General features: G+C 35.9%; 1 protein-coding gene across 1 annotated transcript in view; it reads right to left on the bottom strand.

Annotated features, from left to right (window-relative positions):
* The window catches only part of COL6A5 (collagen type VI alpha 5 chain), a 137688-nt gene extending 126039 nt beyond the window's left edge, over positions 1–11649 (bottom strand). Inside the window, exon 1 of the mRNA XM_009446456.5 lies at positions 11564–11649. The gene's annotated coding sequence lies outside the window, so the exon portion shown is untranslated. The remainder of the gene's footprint in view (positions 1–11563) is intronic.
* Positions 11650–26354: the final 14705 nt, after the last annotated feature.

Raw genomic sequence — 26354 nt, 5'->3', positions numbered from 1 at the left:
GAATGTCTGTTATTTTTGTGTGTGTGAGCTATCTTTGCCAGGTATCAATCATGTTGGATTCATAAAAATGATCTGGAAGCTTTTCTTCTTTCTCTTTGTTCTAAACATTTTAAGTGACAGAGCAATTGCCAGTTATTGGGAGTTTTGAAAGGAATTACCCATATACCGACAAGGCCAAAAGTGTCAGCTTTCAGCAATTCTCAGTTCCTTCCAGGTTACCAGCCACTTAGATTTTCTGTTGCTTCTTTAGTTAGATTTTGCAGTTATCATTCATGTGCCCTCCTATCATTTTCCATTTCATCCTGGTTTCAAATTGTTTATTGTAAAGTCAAATAAATTATTCCCCCTTTTTTTCTACTCTCTAGGGTTATGTCTAATTTCTCATTCATAGAGAATACATTTGTTTTCATTCTTCCTTTTTGTCTGGATTATGGTAACTAGTAAATTATACTGTTTACTGTGAGTTTTTCCCAAAAGACATTTTTCATTTACTAATCAATTCTTTTGGTATTCTTTGTCTTAATTCTCAATTTTCTGTGTTTATTTTTACTTCATTCTATTTTACATAGGTTTGTTTTGCTTTACCCCTAACTTGTTGAATTGAATGATTAATCCATTTCTATTCTTTCCTATGTGGTAATAAGAGCTTTTTGAGGCAACGCATTTTCCTGAGTACAGCATCAGCTTTGACATGCAAGCCTGTTCATCATTACTACAGGCCAGATATTCCTCAATTATGGTTTGAAATTTTTCAAGTGACTGCATTTTCAATTTCTTCAATTGAAAATCAAGAGATTTTCCATTTTGATTTGTTTTATTGGAGTTGTTTTATTTTTCAGTGTGAATGTAGCTCTTTTATTAGTTACTTTTGGTTTTAATGCATTGTGGTTAGAGAATGTAGTCTGTACTCTTTTCTGGAATATGTCAAAGTTTCCCCTATATATAACCTAGTATATATTAGGTCGGTGCAAAAGTAATTGAGGTTTTTGCTATTACTTTTACTTTTAATGGCAAAACCGCAATTACTTTTGTACTGACCTAATATAACGCTCAGTTTTTGAAATGCTTAATAAATGCTAGAAAAGAAACAATATTTGCTCCTGATGATAGAGTTCATTATTAGTCTATTAGTTCATCTTTATTTATTTTTGCCTATCTTAACTCTCAAGGACTAATATGAGTGTCTCAACATTTCCCCTACAACCATATTTTCATCAATTCTCTTATTTCCTGCAGTTTCTGCTTTATGCATTTCTACACCATGCTAGTTATTTCATAAGGTTTATGACAGTTATCTCTTCAATGTGGAACATATTCATAACTTGTTTACCATGATTATCTGACTTTTGATTATCGCTTGCGCCATCACTGTCTGCTTTGGCCCACTGTTGTATCCTCAATTTCTGTCGGTACCTGGTCAATACTTAAAACTTCATAAATGTTGGTTGAAAAAAAGAAGATGCAAAAAAAAGGAAGAAAGGGCAGAAAAAAGTATGCACTACACCTCAATTTAATATAGTTTTTATTGACCTCAACATTTTCTGATATAACATCATAAACCCTGCTTCCTCTTGGGTAGTATGTCTTTTATAAGCAACTTAATGTCAATTATCAAATCTCTTTTGTTTTGGTTATATCTATTGTAGACAGTGTGTGGCTGGATTCAGCTTTTTGATCAGATCTGTGATTCCTTTTTTTTTAAAGTAAGGACTTAAACTCTTTCTATTTTATATTATAAAATATATGTTTGGGCTTACGTCTGTCATCTCTTTTAAATACATAATTCTTTACTTTCCACTACTATTTGTTTTGTTTAATTTATTTTGCTTTATCACGTTTCCACTCATTTTCTATTTCCCTTTCATTAATCATTAACTTTATGTGTGTGGGTATATATATTTTTTATTTTACTAGTTTACCCTAAGTGTGTGTGTGTGTGTGTAAAATTTTACTAGTTTACCCTAAGTATTTGAGAGGTGTATATATCTCTCTCTAATTTTCACTCAGGGTAAACTGGTAAAATAATTTATAAATAAAATGTTTTAACTTATATTTCCAAATTCATCAACTTTAGAAATAAAATAATATTGATAACTTCCACCTATGAAAGATAAAATTAGTCTGCTTACTTTTCCTTTCTCTTCTTTAATTTTTTTGTTTGTGTTTTATAGGGGCAAGAGGAATCTCTCAATCTATTATCATGAAATTATCTTTTAAACTTTAGGGATTTTTATATCGTAGCTTTTCTTTCAAGAAGTGTAATTCTTGCTTTGTGATTATAATACCACAGTTATTTCAAGTTTATTTTAAAATTTAAATAGAATGTGCACTCCCAGTTTGTATCTATTATAGGTTTTTAATTTTGATTCCTCTTTTTGCCATATAAAGCAATCCACATCAGCACTATTGGATAGAAACACAATGCAAACTGTGTATGTAATTTTAATTTTTTTGGTAGCACATTAACAAAAGTAAAAAAAAGGTGAAATTAATTAAATAATATATTTTACTTAACCCAATATATCTAAAGTATTACAATTTCTATGTATAACCAATATAAAAATTATTGAGATATTTTACATTTTTTTAATACTAAGTCCTCAAAATCTGCTGTGTATTTTACTTCTATGGCACATCTCAACTCAGTCTAGCTACATTTCAAATGGTCAGTAGCCAATACAGTGAGTGGCTACCATACTGGATAGCACAGCTATAAATCATGGAACACACAGGAAATTACAATATTATTCAGGTCCTTAGCCCATGGCCTTCCATCCCAGAGTCCCAGGCTAAAGAGATCAATGTCTCAGCCTATCATAGTTCTACAAAGCACACCAGCTGTGAAGCTCTGGGCTAGATGACTCTTCAAGTAGTACTTCTAGGAAGTGACTCTTTTAGGAAGTGGTTAATTAAGAAAGTGTTTCTCAAGCTTTAACGTGCGTATGAATTACCTGGGCATCTTATTAAAATGTAGACTCTGATTCAGCAGCTTTGGAGTGAGCCCCGAGTTCTGCATTTTTAATAAGCCCCTAGAGAATGTTGGTTCTCGGAAAACACTTTGAGTAAGAAGGGATTGGGTTCTACATAGTGGGCTTTTGCATACTGAATGATGTATCTGACATTTTTTCAACTTGCTGTCTAGAGCAATCTAAATCACTGCTGTTTAATAGAAATATAACACAAGCCACATATAGAATGTGGCTATAGAAATCTTGGGTCTCATTCATTTCCTTTTCCCGCTAAGGTTCTTATATTAATTGGAACCCACTTTCATTCTCTTCTGGAATCTGATGTTGCTGAGACAATTTATACAGCTAGTGTAATTTATTTTTTCTTTTCCTGCTTGGATATTGTATCCTTTATCCTTAAATATCATCATGCTAATCCTCCTTCCTTCCTTCTTTCCTTCTTTCCTTCCCCTTTCTTTCTCTTTCTTCTTTTCTTTTGTTCTTTTCTTTCTTGCTTGCTTGCTTTTCTTGCTTTCTCTACTTCTCTCTTTCTTTTCTTCCCTTATCCAGAACATGGTGAGACTTTTGATCTGTGAATTCAGATTTTCTTTTACTTTGGGAAGGCTTTCATCTAATTCCACATTTCTTTAATTAAAAGATGCGTCTTTTTCACATTTTAATCTTTTTCAACTATAAATATAAGTGACATATTCATTTAATATTTTATGGTTTTCTTCTATTCCTCCAAAATTAATTTTTAAATTGGCGGTGCATCTTGAAATTACTAATAGTTTGAGATCAAAGAAATAAATGTTTTATATTTATTTTCAGTTCCTTTTGTTCTTTTTTTTTCAGAAATTTTACTTAGCCCTTTGCTGTTTTTCTGTTGTCTGTTTTTCATTATTATTATACTTTCTTACCACTTCTCTCTCTTTTCTTTGTAGTCTGCATTCTATGTGATTTTTTTCCCAAAGCCATCCTCTAAATCAAAACTCTATTTTTCACAAGATTTACTTATATCTAGCTGCTTCTAATTTAGGTTTTAGTTTTGTAATGGTTTTATTTTCCTTCTGGACTTTCTTGGCTTTGCTTCTCATTCTCTCTTGCATTTCTTTCAGCTCTTGATTTATAGAACTGTGTTGTCTAATGCCTCAAGTTTGGAGTTTTGTTGACTGAAACAATTCTTGATCTTTGTTTTGCACGTAACAAATGCTTCTTTTCTTTGTGGAAATATTTTTGCATCAGACCCATACTGGTGCTTTTGGGTTTTCTGTGCAGCCTTTGGATATGTGTTTGTGGGAGGAATAAAGTTGAGGAAAGACAGATCCAACAGGGAGTGCTCCTACATGTTTCATATTCATGTTCTTGGCTATTTTGTAGTTTATTGCTATTGAGAATAAAAATGTTCCTCTCATTATAGTTTTAACTGTTCATTGCTACTTTATAAAAGAGCTTTTAATTTTTTCTGGATTTATTTTGCAGTCAGCTATCTTAACATTAGGTTTCATAATTTTCACTTGATGCTCTTATTTACAGTCTATCTGGAACAGCAAACACTTACATGTTTCTTATTATGTGCCAGTCTCTATACTTTGTTTTTTATCTTTACAGTTTCTATATGAGGCAAGTACTCTTAGTTAATGTCACAGAAGAAAGTGATATCAAGCACCCTGCCCAAATTCACAAAGCTAGTAAGTAGTAAAACGCTGATTTGAACTAAGGTAGATGGGCTCTTAAATCATCACCCTGCTGTTTGCAAAATTTGATTATGTTATCTCCTTCTGTCCAAATAATTTTTGGAAAATAATATCACAATGGTTAAAATTAAGTATATACGGTTATCTTTATTATCTCATTTCTTCTACAACTTGCCCCCTCTCCACTAAGGAGATGCACTAGTTGTCAGAAGAGCTAAAGTTTACAGTAGCTCTGTACTAACTGGGTATGTGGCCTTGAGCAACTGTTTATCATTCTGAGCCTCAACTTGATCATGAATGAAGTGATAATAAATACATCTACCCTTTTTACAAACTCTCAAGATTACTGTGGGGTTGAAATATAATCATTTATGTAAACTGCTTTAAAATCTAGATAGAGAGATCATTATTACTCTAATTTCACACCGAGAGTACTTCTCAAAGAATCCAGTTGCCAAGAAGCTTGTTATTATCACTTTCTCTCTACCATCTGCTAGTCTCTAAAACACACACTCTACTACCTACTACCCACAAACATTGCCACTTGCCATTTTCCAAAGAATCTTTTTTTTTTAATACCTTAAGTTCTAGAGTACATGTGCACAATGTGCAGGTTTGTTACACAGGTATACATGTGCCATGGTGGTTTGCTGTATCCATCAACTCATCATTTACATTAGGTATTTCTCCTAATGCTGTCCCTCCCCCAGCCCCACACCCGCCGACAGGCCCCAGTGTGTGATGTTCCCCGCCCTGTGTCCAAGTGTTCTCATTCTTCAATTCCCACCTATGAGTGAGAACATGCGGTGTTTGGTTTTCTGTCCTTGTGATAGTTTGCTGAGGATGATGGATTCCAGCTTTATCCATGTCCCTGCAAAGGACATGAACTCATCCTTTTTATGGCTGCATAGTATTCCATGGTGTATATGTGCCACATTTTCTTTATCCAGTCTATCATTGATGGACATTTGGGTTGGTTCCAAGTCTTTGCTATTGTGAATAGTGCCACAATAAACATACGTGTTCATGTGTCTTTATAGTAGAATGATTTATAATCCTTTGGGTATATACCCAGTAAAGAGACCGCTGGGTCAAATGGTATTTCTAGTTCTAGATCCTTGAGGAATTGCCATACTGTCTTCCACAATGGTTGAACTAATAAACACTCTGACCAACAGTGTAAAAGTGTTCCTATTTCTCCACATCCTTTCCAGCATCTGCTGTTTCCTGACTTTTTAATGATCACCATTCTAACTGGCGTGAGATGGTATCTCATTGTGGTTTTGATTTGCATTTATCTGGTGTCCAGTGATGATGAACATCTTTTCACATGTCTGTTGGCTGCATAAATGTCTTCTTTTAAGAAGTGTCTGTTCATACACTTTGCCTACTTTTTGATGGGGTTGTTTTTTTCTTGTAAATTTGTTTAAGTTCTTTGTAGATTCTGGATATTAACCCTTTATCAGATGGGTAGATTGCAAAAATTCTCTCCCATTTTGTAGGTTGCCTGTTCACTCTGGTGGTAGTTTCTTTTGCTGTGCAGAGGCTCTTTAGTTTAATTAGATCCCATTTGTCTATTTTGGCTTTTGTTGCCATTGCTTTTGGTGTTTTAGACATGAAGTCCTTGCCCATGCCTATGTCCTGAATGGTATTGCCTAGGTTTTCTTCTAGGGATCTTATGGTTTCAGGTCTAACATTTAAATCTTTAATCCATCTTGAATTAATTTTTGTATAAGGTGTAAGGAACGGGTCCAGTTTCAGCTTTCTACATATGGCTAGCCAGTTTTCCCAGCATCATTTATTAAATAAGGAATCCTTTCCCCATTGCTTGTTTTTCTCAGGTTTGTCAAAGATCAGATGGTTGTCGATGTGTGGTGTTATTTCTGAGGCCTCTGTTCTGTTCCATTGGTCTATATCTCTGTTTTGGTACCAGTACCATGCTGTTTTGGTTACTGTAGCCTTGTAGTATAGTTTGAAGTCAGGTAGTGTGATGCCTCCAGCTTAGTTCTTTTTGCTTAAGATTGTCTTGGCAATGCAGGTGCTTTTTTGCTTCCATATGAACGTTAAAGTAGTTTTTTTCCAATTCTGTGAAGAAAGTCATTGGTAGCTTGATGGGGATGGCATAGAATCTATAAATTACCTTGGGCAGTATGGCCATTTTCACGATATTGATTCTTCCTATCCATGAGCATGGAATGTTCTTCCATTTGTTTGTGTCCTCTTTTATTTTGTTGAGCAGTGGTTTATAGTTCTCCTTGAAGAGGTCCTTCACATCCCTTGTAAGTTGGATACCTAGGTATTTTATTCTCTTTGAAGCAATTGTGAATGGGAGTTCACTCGTGATTTGGCTCTCTGTTTGTCTGCTATTGGCATATAGGAATGCTTGTGATTTTCACACATTGATTTTGTATCCTGAGACTTTGCTGAAGTTGCTTATCAGCTTAAGGAGATTTTGGGCTGAGACAATGGGGTTTTCTAAATATGCAATCATTTCATCTGCAAACAGGGACAATTTGACTTCCTCTTTTCCTAATTGAATACCTTTTATTTCTTTCTCTTGCCTGATTGCCCTGGCTAGAACTTCCAACACTATGTTGAATAGGAGTGGTGAGAGAGGGTATCCTTGTCTTGTGCCGCAAAGAACCATTCTTGTCCTGCATCCATGTAGCAGATTCTAGTTGCCTACCCAACATTCTGATACTCCCAATTCTCTCCTTCTATATTAACAGAACTCCTATGTTGACTGATGAGGCAATGTACTCAGCTATGAAAATACATCTCCAAACCTTCTTTGTAGCTAAGGTTAGCCAATGAGATATATGCGGAAGATGGATTACCCAGCAGGAAAGTAGGTATTTTTGCACTATCCCCATTCCTTCTTCTTACTACACTAAATACAGATATAACATTTAGAGCTCCAACTGCCATCTTGGGACCATAAGACAATCTTACAGATAAGAGTTCCATGCCAAGAAGGTAGAATAGAAAGGTAGGAAGAAGCCTGGGCTACTAATAACCATGTACTGCCTACCTGTGGACTTATTTTACACAAGGAAAATATTAGCGTATGACTTGTTTAAGCCACTGTTTTTGGGTCTGCTATTACTTGCAGCTGAATATAATCATAATTCATATAATCTAGAGAGATATATGCACAAGAATACACATTTAAAGCACTTAGCAATATTCATATGTAAATAAATAATTGGTGATTAAAATATAAGAAAATTATAAATTGGTTATCTATGAATTAAAGAGGTCCTGCAAGACCCTTCTTAGGCAATGTTTTTATGTATCACTAGATTATTACATTATGATTTACTTAAATTTTTGTCTGTTTCCTGATTGTTAAAAGACTGCCCTAGGTGATTAGCTACAAAATTACAATAATCATAACTACTAGCATACATTTAATACATACTCACTATGTGCAAAGCATTTTACATAATAATCTCTAATTCTCACTTTAATTATATAAGTTAGCTATAATTATACCCATACCACAGATGAAGAAACTAAGGCTCAAAGAGTTAGCATAGCTTGCCCAAGGGCTTGCAGTCTCTACAAAGATGGTGTTCTTCCATTGCACTACGGTGCCTTTCTGAAACTCTAATTCCATTATTCCATTCTCTTCATGTTTCTTATTATTTTCCAAAATAATAATTAATTAACCAAGTGACTTATTTCATCTTGAGAGAGAACGTTTGAGGTGTCACCTGGGACAATCGAATAATGTGGAACGTTACATTGGCCTTTCAGAGACCAAGTCTTGAGTTACAGTACCATCCCAAAGAGTGGCTTGATGGATGAGAATTCAAATAGGGAGTATTAGAATATTGGGTAGGCAATTAGAAATCTGCAACATGAATACAGGACAAGAATGGTTCCTTGAACTTAAACAAATTCACAACAAAAAAACAAACAACCCCATCAAAAAGTGGGTGAAGGATATGAACAGACACTTCTCAAAAGAAGATATTTATGTGGCCAAAAACATTAAAAAAAGCTCATCATCACTGGTCATTAGAGAAATGCAAATCAAAACCACAATGAGATACTATCTCACGCCAGTTAGAATGGCGATTGTTAAAAAGTCAGGAAACAACAGATGCTGGAGAGGATGTGGAGAAATAGGAACACTTTTACACTGTTGATGGGAGTATAAATTAGTTCAACCATTGTGGAAGACAGTATGGCGATTCCTCAAGGATCTAGAACCAGAAATACCAATTGACCCAGTGATCTCATTACTGGGTATATATCCAAAGGATTATAAATCACTCTACTATAAAGATACATGCACACATATGTTTATTGAAGCACTATTTACAAATAGCAAAGACTTGGAACCAACTCAAATGCCCATCAACGATAGACTGGATAAAGAAAATGTGACACATATACACCATGGAATACTATGCAGCCATAAAAAAGAATGAGTTTATGCCCTTTGCAGGGACATGGATAAAGCTGGAATCCATCATCCTCAGCAAACTAACACAAGAACAGAAAACCAAACACTGCATGTTGTCACTCATAAGTGGGAGTTGAACAATGAGAACACCTGGACACAGAGAGGGGAACATCACACACCAGGGCCTGTCAGGGAGTTGGGGGAAAGGGAAGGGAGAGCATTAGGACAAATGCCTAATGCATGTGGGGCTTAAAACCTAGATGATGGGTTGATAGGTGCAGTAAACCACCATGGCACATGTATACCTATGTAACAAACCTGCATGTTCAGCACATGTATCTCAGAACTTAAAGTAAAATTGAAAATAAAAAAGAATGGTTCCTTGGAGAATGGCAAGTGGCAATGGTTGTGGGTAGTGAGTTGTGTGCATGTTAGGGAATAGGCCAGAGGAATTTAGGGAAGTACCATAAAGCACCAGGGATTGATGGGGCAACAAAAATGTTTGCAACTGCCACATGCACCACCAGTCAGCCCTTCCTCATAAAGTAGGCATGCATCTCGTTTTATCTTAGATCCCAACTTTGCCCAGTGCCCAACTCCTCTTCCTTTGCACTTTCTACTTGCTCAGTGTATACTGGATCTGAGATCCTACAAGATTGACAGGGGCATCATCAAAGCAAACTGCAATACCAAGAAAAGTACACATTCCAAGTGAATTTGTGCCCTCCACTCTCAGATCTGGAGGATTCTGAGTATATGCTCCGGGGTTGAAAATTCTTCCTTTTTGGAAGATGATTTGAACTTGAGGAAGGAAAATCACAACATGAAATACAATACAAACAAGACATATGTGTCAGCCTTACGCTTCATTATAGAAGGATGCTAAGCATATGCTCATTGAATACTTATGAACAATTTCTGCATGTAGCTATGACTCAAGATGGGAAATATTTACAGTTGCAAACTTTATTTTCACAGGCTCATAACATTGCTAGCAATGGCTCCCAATTTTACTGACATTTCCAAAGTTCTTTTCAAACAGAGAGGTGATTAGCTTTTGAAATCTGTGAAAAAGCCTTTTAGATGTTTTAACTTAATATATATATAATAATTAAATATAAAATCATTGTATTGAATGTTTGCTTTAACATATTAATAATAGTTCAATATCATAACCACACAGGGTCCTCCAGGGAACTACTTTAAGATAATGCTAGCAGGTTCCCTATCAAAACCTTACATCCTGCACCCACCCATTGAAGAAAAGGGAAAACTGAGAAATATCTGCAAATAAATTTGCTCCAGAGTCTCCAAATGAGTCAGCAGTGGATTTAGATTTCATATTTTAAGTTAAGCCACTGAAAGGAGAATAATAATAACAACACAAAACCATTCATTCGTCATCAAAGATTAATGGCTCAGGTTCTCAGCAGTGATGAAGAGCCTGCCTCATCTGAAGGAGTTATTTAGAAACTTGGGAATTATCTTCTCTACTTTAATTCATATGAAATCTCAGGATTCCTACTTATTCTATTTGTAAATTGTAGCACTGTAAACTTAAATAGAAAAAATGGAAAAAAATCTTGCAGTGTGAATTTTTTCTTAAGGATTTTTGTTCAGAATTCACAAAGTAAATATATATCTTCCAAGATACCTAGCCTGACACCCTGAGTTAACAATGATTAATTTCAGAACAAGCAGTTGAATACCAAAAAACAAAATAAATGTGATGTATGAAGCACTACATCAACTTGTGATGATCCTGGTAAGAGAAATAACATGCTACCAGCTTGGGGATCCTGAGAGTACAAAATTCCCTCCAGCACTTTGAAAGAACCTTACCTGGAGACTTGCACACAGTACAAACTCAGAAATAGTTCTTGAAGCTCTGAGTGCTGTTCTTAGGAAATCCTCAAAGATCACAGTTTCGTTTGGGACAGAATAGAATTCCCACAAACCATGAGTGTTTAGAAGTTATTTTTATAACTGAATACACCCCAGTATCTAATGCCTTTGACTCATTACCTACACACCCATTGCTGTTTATTTGGGGGTTCCTGCATTGGGGTTAGGGGCTCAAATGAAGGACTAAGTGACTTCTAAGGCAGTGGTTCTCAAACTTTAGCTGCATCAGAATCCCGTGGAGGATTGTTAAAATACACATTCCGTATCCCCATTCCCAGAGATTCTGGTTCAACAGGGTTTTGTGGGGTACAGGTTTTGTGGGGTACAGGAATTTGCATTTCTAACAAGTTTCAAGGGGAAGGCGACGCTATTAGTCCTTGCACCACACTTCGGATAGCACTGCTGTAAGGTCCTTTCGAATTCTGAGTCTACCTTTCAGAACCTGTCTTAACCATCTGTAAAATTCCTTAGAGCTCAGATTTGGGGGAGTCAACAGGTGCAAATCACCAGAAAGGAGAATCCTTCTCACATTCACCTGTCTACCCGAGGCTTCCTCCCCCGCCTGCCTCAGGCCCCAAGTCCCCGCACCGCATACTTACCCAGCTTTCCCGGGGTCAGGGGACACTCCGGACCCTGGAAACCGCCCCCAACTCTCCAGAAGAGGCTGCACCGAGCTCCTGAGCGCAGTAACCGCGCGCCTCTCGGGCGCCCGCGGCGCAGTTGGATGGAGCGCGCGCCGGAAGCCCTGGTCCGCGCTGCACAGCTGCAGGTGGATTCCCGGAGCGAACGCCTCGTGCACTGAGAGGCTCTTTTAAGCCGGCGCTGACCCGTGCCCTTGGCCTGGCTCTTCCCTGGGGCTTTTAACTCTTCACAAGTTTTAATGTGAGTGTCCAGAGACGCTCCAGCTGTTTGCTGGCTTTGTTTCAGAGAAGCCGCCGGCTGCCAAATGAACTTGGGGAGTCAGAATTTCTCAGAAACCAAGGGCAATCTTTACTGGCAGGCGAGCTGCGGTCACTTCTACTACTTAGAGGACTCGCCATTTGGCTCCAAGTTCCCCAATTTCTCAGAGGCAGCCTCCCAGCGAAAATGCCCAAGGAGGAGCAAAGTCCTGGGGGAAGCCCTATAAGAGAAAAAGTATGCACCCCTGATGCTAAAGGCAGCAGGAGTTTTATCCAGCAACTTCTAGAAAGGGCAGGATGGGGAAATGGAGCAGGCAACAAAAATGAAGTTGTGATTTTTAGTACATAGATCATAGTGAAGAACTTGGAAAGCATAGACTATTCTTATATGCATGGCTTATTTTTTGTTGGTTTGCATGGACGTGTACTCAGGTTGAGATTTTATATTACATATCTATATAACACCTGCCAGTAAATGTACTCCTAGCTTGAGTGGTTAAGTTCAATCAATCCATTGCTTCAGCCTGCTAGCTTCTTCAGGCTGTCTGTGAAGAGACATGTTACAATTACTTACACTAATGAAAGTTTATTAAAATGTCAAGAGGAAACATAAGACATGGGAGCTCACCCTTGCTCAGCAAGAACCCGATTCTGAGATTGCTTCTGAAGTTAACTAGAAAGTTTCTAAATATGTGTTAGAAAGAATGGGTTGGAAGAATGAAGAGAGGGAAGTGTAATGAGGACTGTCAGGATTTTCTCCTTTTATTATTAAATTTTTTTTTTTTACAAAGAGAACACAAATATGTGTAAACCAAAAACTGTTTTTTTTTTTGTTTTTCATTAATAAGAAAAAACTGATGTAAGTTGAAAATGGTTTTTCTTTAAAAAAGTGTATTTTATCTATTTTGAATTCACTTGGAATAGTCAGGGTTATGGGGTGTTCTGCACAGAACATCCTGAAATCCTGGATTTGAATGCCAAGACTTGCCCTTCGGTATCAATGAGTCTCAGATTTGTCCAGGTTTTAATGGAAAATGTTCCATTGGTCACCAGAGTGAAGCACAGAGAGAATCTGTGGGCTGGAATATCAGGAAGCTAGAGTCTGGGGGGACAAAATATACATCTATTTCACATTCATGCCTGGCCCAGGCCGAAACTTTGGTACTATGATGTCCACATACCCTCAGTGTGTAAAGATTTATTAATTGAGATGTTCTTCCCCAACCAAGAGTAATGCCCCATGGGAGAAAGAAGGCCTACTTTATACTTCAGGAGAAGGGTGGGGTTTTGCCTTCACAATTAGGGTAATATCCAAATAGTACTGAAGCCAAAAGGAAGTTGTGGGTTTGTGTTTTGGGGGTTCTTTTGTTGTTTAGAAACTTCTCTAGAAAGTATTATTGTAGAAATTTTTTTACTTGCAATATAATTATGATTTAACTTTCACAATCATGAAATAAAAGTGGCTCCAGGAATCTACAACTTTTCCACAGATTTTAACATTTCCTTTCCTTTCTTCTGCTTATAAAATTGAAACAAGGTTTTCCCTAAATAAATCATAATGTGAAATTTATTCACTATTGAGAACTGCATTTATTCTATTAAGGATATATTAACTTAATTTACTTCAGACAGTAGAAGTTTGGAGTTTAACATCTGAAGGAATTCAGGCACTAAAAGTGCCAACTTTTCAATTTTCTAACAGAATAGAACACAACTGAACTTACTTTATCTGACTTGGGTTTCACTTTCCATTTTCTCTAGAAAATAAAAAGATATTGAATAAAAGAAAAGTAATCCAGAATTTCAAAAGTGTGGAAAAGACATTAAATTTTTTTTCAGGCTTCATCATTAGTTATACTTGCCTTTTATTAACCCAACCTTCATAATCTGTATTTTCTGCAGCTGTTTTAAATAAGAAGATAACATCAGAGTAAAAGATAGCAAATTCTGCTCTACCCTGTACTCGTTGATTCCCATTGGGAAATATTGATGGTATGTCTGCAAATGTGAAAACCGTACTATCAGAAATAGGCAAGATGATTTTGGATGTGAGATGATTTAAATGGAATATGATTAACTTTCTCACTGATGCAATCAGAACTATTAAAAGATAAAATAGCATTTTTCTTACATGTGACTCAATGTCCTTTGGTCATGCCTATATACCAACAGATAAAAAGTTAACAATTAAAATGCATTATCGATAACTGAAGCCAAATACTTTCCTCTCTGTGTACTAAATAATATTGGAATATAGTATACTTTACTTTCTCTATGTTTAAGCCATGCCGAAAATAAGCAAAAATGACTTAGCTACTTGCTTTAAGAAATACTTGCTCCTAATGGACAAGGCTGCGACTAATCAAAGTGGCTTACTTATCTATATCAACCAGATTGCTCTAGAAGACTTGTTTCAACTCCTTCATCTCCCCGTGTCCAACAATTTAAAGCTATCATGTCATGAACTCTGCCAAACCCAAAGAGTTTTCTGTCTTGCAAAACCCACCTGAAATTCACCCAGTCTAGGACCTAAACCCTATAAACATCCTCCCTGAGTTCCTTTCTGAGACACTACTAAGACTGTCAGTGTTGTGTTTACCTTTACTGCAGTAAGTTGGGTCAACAGGTTTTTCTGATGGTCTTCTGGAAAACGCAACAGTTGGCAGCACACTGTAGTCATGGCTTATTACTTCATGTTACAGTATCACAGTGGAAGGTGAAGCCAACAGTGTGTGGATGGTTGGGGGTCGTAGAGTCAATAAAACCTTAATGAGAGGGTGACATGAGAGGTGGGTCTGAAAAAGTCCTAAGTTCAACTCTGCAAGACTGGGGAGCCATGTCTCATGAGGAGAAACCCTCCACCTCCAACAGCAATTGGAACCAGAAAGCAATGTCTGTACTGGATATCCATCTGCTTTTTTTTTTTGAATTCCTGAAATTACATTCCCTTCCCCCTCCTAGGAAACATTTATTCTATCTCTACAATCCAAAGACAAATGCTGTTTTGCCAGGGTCCCACCTCCCTAGCCACAGTTCTTTGGGGATGGCCCTTGACCCAAGTTTGACCAGTCAGCCCTAGGATCCCAGGTTCAAAAAAACTGGGTTTCCATTCCTCAGAAGATAAATGTGACCCTGAAGGTTGGTGGAAACCACATTCCAGTCACTGTGAAAAAAGTCTATCTAAGGATTAGAGTTGACATGCGGAGAAGAGAGATGGAGAGCTTCAGGGGGTGTCAGAATCTCAAATTCTAGTTATCTTTAATAGTTTGTCCTTCCCTCAAGTTGTGCTCATTGGTGAAGAAATAGCCCTCCTTGGCCTAACCTAATTAGGCTGTGTTTCATTCAATAAAATATAATTGCTATTTGCCTAGTTAATCGTGGTTGTATTAGTGAAACCATATCTTACTCATATTGGTATCTCAGAACCATCTTGAAGTAACTTAAAAATAAAAGAGCACCACAATAGGAAAAGTAAACAGTAATATTATCCATTTCCACTTGAAATAAAGAGCTAACCACAGGAAACTTCAGAATATCTCATGTCCCGCTCAGTGAATGAAGTCACATACTTAAGTACACACCACATACAAGGTTCAACAACCACTGCTAAGCAAGTGGACAAGTTCTCAGTACATCAAGTCACCAAGGAGGGCTTGTAGGAGTAGCTCAAATTTCAAAAAACATGCAATGCCTTAAACCAATGCTGTTGGGATATTAAAATTAATAATGTAAGAAATAGTTAAGGCTAATTTAGTGGTACAAGTTAAATCTTAAAGGAGCCGCCATAACCTGATGGGTTCTGAACCTGTTTTCTGGCTTTTGTTTTATTAGGTTTTGGTGAGGTCAGGCTTCGGATTACATTTTCCCAACTGGATTGTGTCTCAAAGTCAATAGAGAGTTTTTTAAAAAGGCGAATGTATAGGCCCAACCTAAGGCCAATTAATTCAGAATCTCTGGGGAATGGTGTCAGAAATTTGTATATTTTTAGGCTTCAGCATTTATTCATTTGAGCAGGAAGAGTTGAGCAACTCTAGTTCAAAGAAATGATTCACATACTCAAATGTGCAAAACCCTCATTAACAAACCACAATGCCCATTCATTTTGCCCTTGTTATGAGTAGGTCTTTCCACTGAAATCACTTCCATTATGTGAATCCTGTAACTGCTACTTCTACCTTTGAAAATATCCTGAGTGATTATTATTATTGCTGTCTAACAAATAAACACTGGCTTTGATGTCAAGAATCCAGAGAAACCAATATAGACCTAGCGATTTATATACAAGCAAGTAAAAGATGTAAAAGAAATGCCAAGCTGGGCGTGGTGGCTCACGCCTGTAATCCCAGCATTTTGGGAGGCTGAGGCGGGCGGATCATGAGGTCAGGAGATCAAGACCATCCTGGCTAACATGGTGAAACCCCGTCTCTACTAAAAATACAAAAAATTAGCCAGGCATGGTGGCACACGCCTGTAGTCCCAGCTACTCAGGAGGCTGAGGCAGGAGAATTGCTTGAACCCAGGAGGCAGAGTTTGCAGTGAGTTGAGATTGCACCACTGCACTCTACACTGGGCGACAGAGTGAGACTCCATCTCAAAAGAAAAAAGAAATGCCAAATGCTTTGGGTCCTTTTCTGCTGATTTTACTTGGTACTCTTGGGAAACATTTCCTGTCTAATTTATTGAGTAACTAAGATCTTTGTTTACATATCTGAATTTTTCATTATTCCTTCCTGAATCACCAAACATCTGTCAAGCGTAAGCATGAAATTCTGTAAACATGTCCCTGAAGGATATTAAATAACAAGAAATTTCAAATCCTCAATGTTAATTCTACTGTATACATCCAATTACTAAAAGATACATTGGCAAGATGTTATGACTTGATGCTCACTGTAATTATTCCAGCTGTATACACCTGAAATTTCGGTAGTGTGCTGCCTTCATCCCCTAAAAGGAAAAGCAAGACAAGAAACAATTAGAAAAGGAAATGTGGATAAGTCCATGAGTGTTAGTGTTTTGACCATCACGTAAGTCTGAAAGATGTCTTTAGTGGATGGTTAAGAGTCTTTTGTTGTTGTTGTCCTTGTTAGAAAAGATTTTATAAAAAGATTCCAAATGCTTCTCAAATTCAAATGTGTAGAAAATATAAAACAAATGAAATTTCTGTGACTATCACCCAGAAACTTGGGTGAGAATTTATAAAAATGAAGAAAGTTTTAACAATCAATGTTGTGGTTCAGATTTTACACTTCCAAGGAGCAGTTGAAGTCCTTTTAATTCAATTATATTTTCAACAGCCCAGAGGGACAATTCTAAAACTCTTAAAAAAATTTTTTTAATTTGTGGGTACATAGTAGGTGTATATATTTATGGGAAACATAAGATATTTTGGTATAGGCATGCAATATGTAATAATTGCATCAGGATAAATGGGGTATCCATCATCTCAAGCATCTTTCTTTTGTGTTACAAGCAATCCAATTACCCTCTTAGGTATTTTTAAATGTACAACTAAATTATTAATGACTACATAAACAGAACTAAAGACAAAAAACACATGATTATCTCAATAGATGCAGAAAAGGCCTTTGATAAAATTCAAAATCGCTTCATGTTAAAAACTCTCAATAAACTACATACTGAAGGAACAATCTCAAAATAATAAGAGCTATATATGACAAACACACAGCCAATATCATACTAAATGGGCAAAAGCTAGAAGCTTTCCCCTTGAAAACCAGCACAAGACAAGTATGCCCTCTCCCACCACTCCTATTCAACATAGTATTGGAAGTTCTGGCCAGAGCAATCAGGCAAGAGAAAGAAAAAAGGGGTATTCGAATAGGAAGAGAAGACGTCAAATTATCTTGGTTTTTAGATGACATGATCCTATATCAAGAAAACATCATCTCAGCCCAAAAGCTTCTTAAGCTGATGAGCAATTTCATCAAAGTCTCAGGATACAAACTCAATGTACAAAAATTGCCACCATTCCTATACACCAACAACAGGCAAGCAGAGAGCAAAATTGTGAATGTGTTAGTTTGCTGAGGATAACAGCTACAATTGCTACAAAGAGAATAAAATACCTAGGAATACACCTAATAAGGGAAGTGAAGGACCTCTTCAAGGACAACTACAAACTAATGCTCAAAGATATCAGAGATGACACAAACAAATGGAAAAACATTCCATGCTCATGGATAGGAAGAATCAATATCATGAAATGGTCATCCTGCCCAAAGCAATTTATTGATTCAGTGCTATTCCCATTAAACTACTGTTGACATTCTTTACAGAATTAGAAGAAACTATTTAAAACTTCATATGAAACAAACAAACAAAAAATCCTGAATAGCCAAGACAATTCTAAGCAGAAAGAACAAAGCTGGATGCATCATGCTACCCAATTTCAAACTATACTACAAGGCTACAGTAACCAAAACAGCATGGTACTTGTACAAGAACAGACACATAGACCAGAACAGAATAGAGAACCCAGAAATAAGACCACACACCTACAACTATCTGATCTTCAACAAACCTGACAAAAAAAAAGCAATGAGGAAAGGACTCCCTATTCAATAAATGGTGCTGAGAGAACTGGCTAGCTATATGCAGAAAATTGAAACTGGACCCTTTCCTTGCACCTTATATAAAAATTAACTCAAGATGGATTAAAGACTTAAATGTAACACACAAAACTATAAAAAACCCTGGAAGAAAATCTAGGCAATATCATTCAGGACATAGGTGAAGCAAAGTTTTTATGAAGACACCAAAAGTAAGTGCAACAAAAGCAAATATTGACAGTTGGGATCTAATTAAACTAAAGAGCTTCTGCACAGCAAAAACAAAACAAAAACTATCATCAGAATGAACAGACAACTTACAGAATGCGAGAAAATTTGTGCCATTTATCCATCTGACAAAGGTCTAATATCCAGAGTCTACAAGGAATTTAAACAAATTTACAAAAAAAAAAAAAACTCCATTAAAAAGTGGGCAAAGGACATGAACAGACACTTCTCAAAAGAAGACATTCATGTGGCCAGCAAACATATGAAAACAAGCTCAACGTTACTGATCATTAGAGAACTGAACATCAAAACCGCAATAAGATACCATCTCATGCCAGTCAGAATAGCAATTATTAAAAAGTCAAGAAGCAATAGATGCTGGTGAGTCTGCAGAGAAAAAGAAACACTTTTACACTGTTGGTGGGAATGTAAATTAGTTCAACCACTGTGGAAGGCAGTGTGGTGATTCCTCAAAGATCTAGAAGCAGAAATACCATTTGACCCAGCAATCCCATTACTGGGAATATAAATCATTGTGTTGTAAAGATACACTCATGCATATGTTCACTGAAGCATTATTCACAATAGTAAAGACATGGAATCAACTGAAATGCCCATCGATGATAGACTGGATAAAGAAAATGTGGTACATATACATCATGGAATACTATACAGTCACAAAAAAGAATGAGATCATGTCCTTTGCAGGGACATGGATGGAGCTGGAAGCTGTTATCCTCAGCAAACTAACACAGGAACAGAAAACCAAACACCGCATGTTCTCACTTATAAGTGGGACCTGAATGATAACAGATGGACACATGGAGGGGAATAACACACACTGGGGCCTATTGGGCGTGAGGTGGGGAGTGGGAAGGAGAGCATCAGGAAGAATAGCTAATGGATACTGGGTTTAATACCTAGGTGATGGGTTGATCTGTGCAGCAAACCACCATGGCACGCATTTACCTATTTAACAAACCTGCACATTCTGCACATGTACCCTGGAACTTTAAAAGTTGAAGAAAAAAAATATATTTATACGTATATAAGCCTGGAGTGGTGGCTCACTCCTGTAATCCCAGCACTTTGGGAGGCCAAAGGCGGGGGGATCATCTGAGGTCAGGAATTCTGAGACCAGCCTGGCCAACATGGTGAAACCCTGTTGCTACTAAAAATACAAAAATTAGCCAGGTGTGATGGTGCACGACTGTAATCCCAGCTACTTGGGAGGCTGAGGCAGAAGAATCACTTGAACCTGGGAGGCAGAGGTTGCAGTGAACTGAAATCGCACCACTGCACTCCAGGCTGGGCGACAGAGCTAGACTCCATCTCAAAAATTAAATTAAATTAAATTAAAATAGGCAGAAATAATTATTAGTGACTATAGTCACCTTGTTGTGCTATCAATACTAGTTCTTTTTCATTGTTTCTATTTTTTGCACCAATTAACCATCCCCACTTCCTCCACCCCCACTACCCTTCCCAGCTTCTGATAATCTGGTAATCATCTTTCTACTCTCTATCTCCATGAGTTCAATTGTTTTAATTTTTTGCTCACACAAAGTTTGTTTTTCTGTGCCTGGTTTATTTCCAGTTCCATCCATGTTGTTGCAAATGACAGGATCTCATTCTTTTTTATGGCTGACTGGTATTCCATTGTGGGTATGTACCATATTTTCTTTATCCATTTGTCTGTTGATGGACATTTAGGTTGCTTCCAAATCTTGGCTATGGTGAATAGTGCTGCACAAAAACGTGGGAGTGCAGATATCATTTCAATATACTGATTTCCTTTTCTTTGGGTTTATACTAAGCAGCGGGATTGCTGGATTGTATAGTAGCTCCATTTTTAGTTTTTTGAGACAACCTCCCATTCTGTAGGTTGTCTCTTCACTTTGTTGATTGTTTCCTTTGCTGTGCAGAAGCTTTTTCACTTGATGTGATCCCATTTGTCCATTTTTGCTTTGGTTGCCTGTGCTTGTGGGGTATTACTCAAGAAACCTTTGCCCAGGCCAATGTCCTGCAGTGTGTCCGCAATGTTTTCTTTTAGTATTTTTATAGTTTGAAGTCTTAGATTTAAGTCTTTACTCCATTTTGATTTGATTTTTGTATATGATGAGAGATAGGGGTCTAGTTTCATTCTTTTGCATATGGATATTCAGTTTTCCCAGCACAATTGATTAAAGAGATTGTCTTTTCCCCAATGTATGTTCTTGGCACTTTTGTCAAAAATGAGTTTACTACAAATAGATGAATTTGTTTCTGGGTTTTCTATTCTGTTCCATTGGTCTATGTGTCTGTTTATAATGCCAGTACCATGCTGTTTTTGTTACTATAACTCTATAGTATAATTTGAAGTAAGGTAATGTTATTCCTCCAGTTTTGTAGTTTTTTCTCAGGATAGCTTTGGCTATTTTGGGTCTTTTGTGGTTCCATATGAGTGTCTGGATTGTTTTCTCTATTACTGTGCAGAATGTCTTTTGTATTTTGATAAACATTGCATTGAATCTATAGATTGCTCTGGGTAGTATGGGCATTTAACAATATTGATCCTTCCAATCCACAGCATGGAGTGTTTTTCCATTTTTTTGGTGTCCTCTTCAATTTCTTTCATTAATGTTTAACAGTTTTCACTGCATAGATCTTTCATTACTTTGATTAAGTTAATTCCTAGGGGTTTATTTGTAGCTATTGTAAATGGGATTATTTTCTTGATTTCTTTTTCCAATTGTTTGCTATTGGCATGTAGAAATTCTACCAATTTTGTTTGTTGATTTTGTATTCTGCAACTTTACTGAATTTGTTGATCACTTCTAATAGCTTTGTGGTGGAGTCTTTAGGTTTTTCCAAATATAAGGTCATATCATCTGCAAACAAAGATAATTTGACTTTGTCCTATCTGATTTGGATGTCCTTTATGTCTGATTGCTCTAGCTAGGACTTTTAGTTCTATGTTGAATAACAGTGGTGAAAGTGGACATCCTTGTCATGTTCCAGATCTTAAAGGAAAGGCTTTCAGTTTTTTTCTCATTCAGTATGATACTAGCTGTGGGACTGTCATATATAGCTTTTATTATGTTGAGATATGTTCCTTTTTATACATTCCTGTGATAAATCCTACTTGTTCATGATGAATGATCTTTTTAACGTGTTGTTGAATGGGTTTGGTAGTATTTTTTTGAGGATTTTTGCATCAATATTTATCAAGGATATTGCCCTATAGTTTCCCTTTTTTTTTGGTGTGTCTTTTTCTGGTTTTGGTATCAGGATAATACTGGCCTTGTTGAATGATTTTGGAAGTATTTCCTTTTCCTCTATTTTTTCTGAGTAGTTTGAGTAGAACTGGTATTAGTTCTTCTTTAAATGTCTGGTAGAATTTAGCAGTGAAACCATCAGGTCCTGGGCTTTTCTTCACTGAGATATTTTTTATTACAGCTTTGATCTCATTACTTATTTGTCTGTTCAGGTACTGGATTTCCTCATGGTTCAACCTTGGTAGAATGTATGTGTCTAGGAATTTATTTATTTCTTCTAGATTTTCCAATTTATTGGCATATTGTTGCTCAGAGTAGCCACTAATGATCCTTTGAATTTCAGTGGTATCAGTTGTAATGTCTTCTTTATTCATTTCTGATTTTATTTATTTTGGTCTTCTCTCTCTTTTTCTTAGCCTGGCTAAAACTTTGTCAATTTCCATTTATCTTTTCAAGAAACCAACTTTTCATTTCATTAATCTTTTGTATTGTTTCTTCATTTTGATTTTATTTATTTCCACTCTGAACTTTATTATTTCTTCTACTAATTTGGGGTTTGGTTTGCTCTTGCTTTTCTAGTTTTTGAGATGCATCATGAAGTTATTTATTTGAAGTTTTTCTTTTTTGATGTAGATGCTTATAGCTTATATCTGTAAACTAGCTATAAACTTCCCTCTTAGTACTGCTTTTGCTGTATCTCTTAGGTTTTGTTATGTTGTGTTTCCATTATCATTTGTTTCAAGAAATTTTTCTATTTCCTTCTTAATTGAAACACTCTTTTACTCCTGACTGAAGAGCAGAATCCTCTGCTGGGCGGGTACTCTTGACCACCACCCACTTCACCAAATCAATGGGGTTTGTGTAATGACAGTGACAACTGATTTTGCTTATACAGAGACCACACAGTGAGGAACCCAAGGGTTGTACTGACAACATCTCTTCAGAGGAAAACCACACATTAGAAAACATTTATTCATCATGTCCACATGTGGTTCCATAATAAGACAATTTATTTGACTTTTTAAAATTTAAGATGGTAGAGCTCATGTCAAGCATTCTTACCATAGTATGTATAAATAAATAAATAAATACATACATACATAAAAAATATTCTTGCTACGTTGTGGTTGGGGTTTTCAGAAATTTTCTAATCCGGAAGATAATAAGTTATTTTCATGAATCAAGACAAATGAGAGTTTTATCTAAGCCCTCCTAACTGAACAAACAAGATATAGTTTTATGGACACTTAGTAAAGGGAGACTCCATCTCAAAAAAAAAAAAAAAGGAAAGAAAGAAAGAAAAGAAAAGCTCTCTTGCATCTGATTTTCTCCTTACTAGTATTGGAAATGTCAATGACCATGATTCCTATAACCAAATGTCTTGAATATTATTCAATATCTCAAGACTTTGCTGATTAGGTCTTCTGAGCAATGCTATCTAACTTCAGTAGGCCTTCATTGCCATTTCACAAGCTTCTTATTTGTTCTATTCTGATTTTACTGAATTTACCACATCTATTTCAAACTTTTCTGTACCAATCAATCTCTTAAACTCCACACCCTCTTTGTCAATTTCCTAATAAGAAATAGTAGCAAACAATATTGGCTTCCTACTCAAAATTCAGTATGCCATTCTTCTTCACTAGCAGTGTTTGAGTTTTGTTCAAGTATCTACGTTCTGTGTGGCATTGTACTTAGGGAAATTGACCATATTGCCAACTCAGTTTAAACCAAGTAGTTTATGTTAGTCCTATTCTTGCCAGTGGGCATGTGAAATTCTTCTAGCCAATTATACACAAAGGAAGATCCAAACATTTTTTCTTTTTATTTATACACCCTGTGGTAAGAACACTTGATATGAGCTCCACCTTCTTAAATTTTTAAGTGCACAATATGGTATCAGTAACTATAGGCATAATGTTGTACAGCAGATCTCCAGAAATTACTCATCTTGCATAACTGAAACTTTATACCCCATTTCCTCCTCCTCACAAGCCCCTGGCAACCACCATTCTATTCTCCATTTCTATGTGTTTTACTATTTTAGATACTTCATAAAATAGAATTATACAGTATTTGTCCCTCTGTGATTGATGTATTTCATTTAGCATAATGTTCTTTAGGTTCATCTATGTTGTCACATATTGCAGGATTTCCCTTTCTTTTAGAGCTGAATAATATTTCATTGTATGTATATACCTCATTTTCTTTATCCATTCATTATTGACAGACATTTAGGATGTTTCCAGATCTTGACTATTGCAAATAATGCCTCAACAAACATAGGAGTGCATATATATCTTTGAGATCCTGATATTCACTCTTTTGGATGTATACCCAGAAGTGGAATTGCCAGATCATATGGTGTTTTGTTTTTAATTTTTTGAGAAACTGCCATACTGTTTTCCATGGTGGCGTGCCATTTTACATTCCCATCAACTGTGTACAACAGTTTCAATTTCACCACATCCTCACCAACACTTATCTTTCGTTTATTTGATAACAGCTATTCTAACAGGTATACAGTGACGTCTCACTGTGGTTTTAATTTCATTTCCCTGGATGATTAATGAGGCTGAGCATCATTTCGTGTACTTGTTGCCATTTGTATTTCTTTTCTGAAGAAATGTCTTCATTTCTTGGTCCCTTGCCCAATCAGATTATTAGTTTTGTTTACTTTAGTTTTGATTTTCATTGTTTTTTTTTTGTTTTTTTTTTAAGTTTTATTTTTGCTGTGGAATCATAGGAGTTCCTTGTTTGGGGTTTTTTTTAAGATATTAATCTCTTGTGAAATATATGGTTTGCAAATACTTTCTCTCATTCTGTAGGTTGCCTTTTCAATCTGTTGACTGTTTTCTTTGCTGTGCAGATGTGTTTTAGTTTGATATAGTCTCACTTATCTAATTTTGTTTTTGTTTTCTGTACTCTGTGTCATATCCAAGAATAATTGCTAAGCCCAATGTCATGAAGTATACATCTATGTTTTCTTCTAGTAGTTTTACAGTTCCAGGTTTTACATTTACATCTTTGATATTTGTGTATGGTGTAAGATAAAGGTTCAATTTCATTCTTTTGCATGTGGATATTCAGCTTTTCCAACACCATTTATTGAAGAGACTATCTTTTCCCCATTATGTATTCTTGGCACCCTTGTCTAAGGTCAGCTAACTGTATGTATATAGGTTTACTTATGGGCTATCTATTCTATTCTGTTGATTTATATGTTTGTTTTTATGTCAATGCCATACTGTTTTGATTACAATAGCTTTATAATAGAGTTTGAAATCAGGAGGTATAATGCCCCCAGCTTTGTTCTTCTTTTTCAATTTGCTTTCGCTATTCAGTGTCTTGTGATTTCACATGAATTTTAGGATTCTTTTCTTTATTTCTGTAAAAAAAATTCATTGGAATCTTGATAGGGATTATATTGAATCTGTAGATTATTTTGAGTAGTATAGACATTTTAACAATATTAACTTGTTCAATCCATCAGCATGGAATATCTCTGCATTTATTTGTGTCTTCTTTAACTTTTTTTATGAACAATTTACATATTTTAGTGTACAAGTCTTTTACCTTTTTGGTTAAGTTTATTTTTAAGTATTGTATCATTTTGATGCTATTATAAATGAAATTTTTTCTTAATTTCCTTTTCAGATAGTTTGTTATTAATGTATAAAATGCAAATGATTTTTGTACATTGATTGTATAACTTTACTGTATTTGTTTATTAGTTCTAACAGGTTTTTGTGGAGTCATTGAGATTTTCTACAAATGAGATAATGTCATATGCAGATAATTTTACTTTTTTATTTACTTACTTATTATTGATACAAAATATTTTACATACTTATGAGGTACACATGAGTATTTGTTACATGCATAGACTGCAATGATCAGGTCAGGGTATTTGGGGTATCCATCACCTTGAGTATTTATCATTTCCATGTGTTGGTAACATGTAAAGTCCTCTCTTTTAGCTACTTTGAAATATATAAAAACTTGTTGCTAACTATAATTGCCCTACTCAGCTCTCAAATATTGGGGCTTATTTTTTCTATCTAACTGTACATTTATCTCACTAAATAACCTCTTTTTTATTCCCTCCTCCTATCCACACACTCTTCCCAGCCTCTGATGTCTGTCATTCTGTTCTCTATCTTTATGAGATCAATTGTTTTTTAGTTCCCACATATGAGCAAGAACATGTGACATCTGTCTTTCTGTGCCTGGCTTATTTCACTTAACATAATGACCTCCAGTTCCATTCATGTTTCTGCAAATGACATGATTGTGTTCTTTTATATGGCTGAATAACAATGTGTATATATACCACATTCTCTTTATCCATTCATCTATTGATGGTCATTTAGATTGATTCCATATCTTTATCTCTTTGTAGAATTCTTTAGGTTCATATTATTTGGGACACAT

This window comes from Pan troglodytes, chromosome 2 (assembly GCF_028858775.2).
Source record: "Pan troglodytes isolate AG18354 chromosome 2, NHGRI_mPanTro3-v2.0_pri, whole genome shotgun sequence".
Classification (NCBI taxonomy): Eukaryota; Metazoa; Chordata; class Mammalia; order Primates; family Hominidae; genus Pan; species Pan troglodytes.
This window is presented reverse-complemented; position numbering and strand designations above follow the sequence as displayed.